This window comes from Empidonax traillii, unplaced genomic scaffold (genome assembly GCF_003031625.1).
Source record: "Empidonax traillii isolate 1590-97213 ecotype Southwest subspecies unplaced genomic scaffold, ASM303162v1 scaffold490:size896199, whole genome shotgun sequence".
NCBI classification, from domain to species: domain Eukaryota; kingdom Metazoa; phylum Chordata; class Aves; order Passeriformes; family Tyrannidae; genus Empidonax; species Empidonax traillii.
In genome coordinates, this window is record NW_020955683.1 from 648,388 (window position 1) to 653,696 (window position 5,309).

A 5,309-nucleotide genomic window follows, 5' to 3' on the forward strand; every position below is an offset into this window, starting at 1 on the left:
TGAAAAAGTCCCTCAGAAGAAGTTAGAACAATTTAAACTTACCAAGCTGAAGTTAAGTACTAGTAAATAGTAATAAATAGTATTTTGGAATTTCTCTCCCTATCCTGTCAGTCATGCACAGCATAGACTAGGAACAACTAAATGCCTAATGTCATTATACGAAAGACATGCAAAACTTCAAGCACATATGACTTAAAGTACTTAAAAGGCGAGCACTATAGGCTGCATATTTTTATTAATAATATAGAAAGATAAATCACCTGATAAATTTTTTACATTGCTCCTATATTAATTTCCCTGCCTAGAAGTAGCGGAATACCTATAGACAAGAAGTAACAAAGAATGCTTTCTCTCTGTTTCATTTTTGTGCATGAGAGGAGTTTACACAAAAATGCATCCTATTTTTACTCATTATGTATAATTTTACACCTATTTTTCACATAAAAGAATGCACATACATGCACATCTTGGTGCGATAGCTTCCATTCCTCAAGTACCTATATTATCAGTGCTACAACTGCTACCCTTCAGATAGCTTTCCATTCATCATATAATAGATAAATGTGGCTGATTCCAGGGCAGTTGAGTTGTTTCCATGGTTTGGTTTCGATGGTAAGGGTTTATTCAGAAAGGCATTTAAGCCTGTGTTCAATTTAGAGCAATTGGGTAGTCCTAATATATCCTGCTAATTAGGCACCTGTCTACATCAGTCGGAATTAGTGATAAACCCAAATGTTTTTTCTGAATCCAGGCTTAAATTTAAGGGTACTTACACTATTAGTGAAAATTCAATGGCAGCCTTAGCAATGGTCACTGGATAGAAATTATTGATTCTGCTCACAGGAGTTCCCACTTTTTTTTTCTTTATGTATTTCCTAATTAGAGTTAATTAAAAAAATAAAAGCATATTATGAATATAATACAAGGTAGAAATCAATCTTTCACTAGTTTTATCTGCTAACATCTTACTTTAATTGTGATCAGTTCACAGATATTTCTGGGCAAATTAAAAGCAGCTTACAAATCAGTGAAAACACTGAAAATTATCAAAATTCAAAGGTTAACTTCTTGCACTAAGCCAAAATTAGAAGACAGTTCAATAAACATAGTTAGCCATATAGAACTAAAAAGTAAAAATGTCAGAGTGCATATTGATTAAGAAAGACGCAGTACTTGGACTTTGAAAAACCTGGATGTCTTGTGCATGCTCTTCTCATAAAGAATGGGTTGTATCTGGGAATCAGAGGGATGCTGGGAAGAGTCCTACTGAAATCAAGAGAAAGACCTGCTTGCTATGCAGAAGAATAATGTATCACAATGATACACGCAATTTTCCTCCAAAACATTTGGAAAAGTAACAAAATGTACACAAAAGTTGTCAACCAAAGTTTCTGTCACATATCAGCACAGGAATTTGTATGTCTTGCTTTGAAGTTTGTTCTCAGAAATGGGCATGGTCACGTAATGCAGAGCAGGAAAGGATAGGTGAAGTGATGGTCTGCCACATCTGCTCATTCCATCTCCACTTTTTTCAAGTATGGATAATGGAAGAGGTAGGTGCTATATATAGCTTAGTCAACTGGAGCACAAACAGTCCCCAGAGACAATGCCAAATACTGCATCATTTTAGTGACCATCTGATGGTGTCTGGATTTGGTGCAGCTTTCCCCTTGAGAATCTGGCCAAAACATGGGTTTTGGGGGCAGGTCCAAAACATGGGTTATGGTTTTGAGCCTATGCTGACCAAGATGGAAATATTTATTCAGAATCTATGGAAAAAAAGATTAAGAGAGGAACTGAAAGGTTAAGAGAAAAAGGAAACTTTAAAGAGACAACAGAAGTGCAAAATGCTTGGAATACGTGACAATTCACAAACTCAAAAAAATTGCAAAAGACAATCCTAAAGACATAATGTATCTTTTCATTGTCTCTGGAAAGTAACTTTTTGCTTAACTATATAACCAGGGAAAATAACAATATCCAAAAGTTACAGCTTCTTTATTTTACTATAATATGAAATATTATATGATTATTTTTAATAAACTTTATTGAGGTAAAAGAAATGCAGAAAATGTTGCCTTATTCTGATAAATAGCAGTTCAACTTATATAGAAAAATAATATTTGATAACACATAAAACTTAGAAAGCTCAGGGTTCTTCCAAGCTCTTCATACCAGAGAATTAAAGGCATATACCCTTAAACAATTTCCAAAGATTGATCAGTCAGAGCTGTATCTTGTCTTAACTTCATTTATGCATCATCTCTGATTTAAGTTCAGATGAAATATTTCTGAGCTTTGGAGACATTCCCATCCTGTGAGATATGGAGGTAGATTCAATTAATTCCAGTTTTTGACTGGCCAAAATTTGAACCTTGCTTTTACATTTGCAGTTCTAAAATTGGAGTCCCAAACTGCCTGAGCGTTGAAGGTCCATCAAAGTTATCCACCATCAGGTACAAAGTAACACATCTTGGGGTCACCAGTATGATTGAGCTAGTCCCCTTTCATAGCTTTTACAGCTACAACAGAAATGCAGGTGTACTAAAGGCTAACATGATAGCATAGAGCATGATAGCAATTACTGTATTAAGGTGATGGATCTGTACACATATAAGTGATAGGAAAAATGTATCCCTATCAATTCTGGTTTTTTTACGATCAGACACAGAAGATAGACTCCAAATATTATTTGATAGTCTTTTTAGTCTTCTGCTTCTCTTAAAAAAATAAAATAAAAAAAAAATTAAAAAAAATTTTAAAAACACACACAAAAAAATTCAGGAGTGTGTATCTATAGGTATATATTATCTGTAATTCCAATTAAAAAACACCGAAGGGGTGGACTTAATTATCAAAATATGATTGCTTCTCCTGCTCTTCTCTGATATGATCTTCCAGAAAGATCAATTAGTTGGAATGTCTCAGAAATTACGAAAGTGAGCAGAAAATCAACCCTTACAAGCATACTGGCATTCAACATCCTGTTTCCTGTTGCATGATCTAGCATGAAATCATACATGTTTTATTATTATGTTATATATATGTGCCTCATTAATGTTATTTATTACACTTTTATTTCACTTTTTTGGTACATCCAGAAGTTCTAACTGACAAAAGAGGCTCACTGGACAGCATGTTCTACAAACAGGTGACACGAAACTTTATGATCATAGCAGGATTTGCACTTAAAGAGGGCAGAAGGAGGAGGAGAAGACAAGAACTGAAGTGATTTGCTTGAGGTGCCTTTTGCAAAGTCTGGAACCACTGAACTACAGTGCCACCTTCCTAGGAGTTTCTCTGGGTTTCTGATGAAGATTGATGAAACATTCAATATTTCATTTAAACCGAAATTAATCTATTCTTGATAATTTTTGTTGTGTTTCTGTACTGCCAAAATGTTCTGGTCAGAGAAAATAGACCAGAAATACAGGGTCAACATGTTTTATGGTGTTTTATAATTTAAGAACTGACAGGACATTACTCTAGCTTGTGTTAGAAAGAACTACCACTGTAAGACTAACCTGATTCCATAAAGTAATACAGGAAAAAAACAACTTTTCTGCAGTCAATAAATCTAAGATTAGTTAGCAATTTTAAAATCAGAAATTCAGTTGCTTGTGCTGTATTTGTAATTTACTTTTCATAAAACTACATGGGAACTGCTTAGAAAAATCAAACTTTGAAAAATCCTATTGGTTGTTCTGCGTCTTGCCTCCGCCACACACAATAGCAAATACTTACAATGAGAATAGCTCCACTGGAGCAATACTAATACATTTGCCACAGTTCCCACTCTGTCATTATGCACAGGAGCCTGTGCTTATCCCTTTTTAAACTGGAGACTCTTTTAACCAGGAATCCCCAGGATGAAACCGAACCATTTTCCTCACGGCAAAACAAATCCTTCTCTGGTGAATTTTGTTATTGTTTATTGTTACAGTGTTTTATCAGCACTAAACTGTATGAAAGCTTCAATTAGTTCTTGATGAATGATCCCATAAAATCATGTAGTTTCATTTCCCCTGCCACTAGATATTTCACTGACTGTTATTAAATGAAGTATAATTGGGACAGGATTCAGGAAACTTAGAGTCTTCTTATTTTCCTTTTTGGGCTCGAACATTAGAGTGTGCCTCAAATATTTCATTTTTTAAAGGTGTTGGCTTTTTATTTTAAACTGACAAATGCTCTGCAGTTCAAAACTATTGTTTGAGGTTGCCACACCATTAGCAGTTAATGCAAGAATAGGAAAATACAGATATTCAGCCATTTTCTGCATCTTTATCCTCCGTAAATAGCTTTGTAAATTTTGCATTATGAAGACTAAGTAAGATTCACTTGGAAAAAAAAACATTCTTCCTGGCTCCTTGTCTCAAATGAAACGCCATTGAATGTAACATAATTGCAGCAAGAATTAATACAGAGTTTCTCACTACACCTTTATATTCTGGTTTATTATGACCAGTGTCCTGTGTTTTGGGATAGAGAGTTTGCTTCAGCAAAATCCAGAGGGCAAATGCTCTCAGCAAGTCATTTAAATTTTCTTTTTAAAGGAGTGATTCAGATGCACTACCCCTAATTTTGTCCTTGTTCCTAGGTTTCATATCCAAATATAGAATTTACCGAGCCGAAACATCAGTGTCTACATTCACATTTATGATATCTGGATTACATGAGAGCTTTACAGCAATGGAAAGCCTGCTCTGAACATAGTTATCTCTCTTTCATCAAATTGTCTGGCATAAATGCTAGGAAAAAAAAAAAAGTCAGAAAAAGATTGTCACATCTGGATGGAGGGACTAACTGTCAGATCTCATAATAGAAGGAAATTCCTCTAACTACTTAAAGACTCATTGCAGCCTGCCCAGAGCTGTCAAAGTATCCTTTGACTTGTCTATTCACTTCTTTTCCTCATATGTTGCAAGTAGATTTAGCCAATGGTGCTGCTGGACGTACACACTGCTGCAACTCTCAGTGCTTCACAGCAAAATACAATTAATCTGCTGAATGGGATAAATACGTTTACTGGTATCAGACCCAAACATCACCCACCAGATACATCTAAGTAACTTCCAAAGAAATGATGTTATTTTCAGTAAGAAAAAAAAAAAAGTGGCAAATATCAGACTATTCTATCATCAAAGAAGTGTAAAGATATTTATCATATACTGCAAAAGATTTTTTTCTCTCTGTATAGCGGAAGATGAGGTTACTATCAGGCATCATATTCTTGGCACACATTTTTGGATCAGTTAAGAAGCAGGAAATCAGACCATCAAACATCACTAAACACGAGATATGAAAGC

The 5,309-nt window shown here is 34.8% G+C and overlaps 1 long non-coding RNA gene across 1 annotated transcript; it reads left to right on the plus strand.

Moving 5' to 3' along the window:
- Positions 1-3,070: 3,070 nt before the first annotated feature.
- On the plus strand, positions 3,071-4,768 carry LOC114063756. The gene is made up of 2 exons (XR_003572613.1): positions 3,071-3,151; positions 4,601-4,768. It is a non-coding gene; the product is annotated as an uncharacterized LOC114063756 (long non-coding RNA).
- Positions 4,769-5,309: the final 541 nt, after the last annotated feature.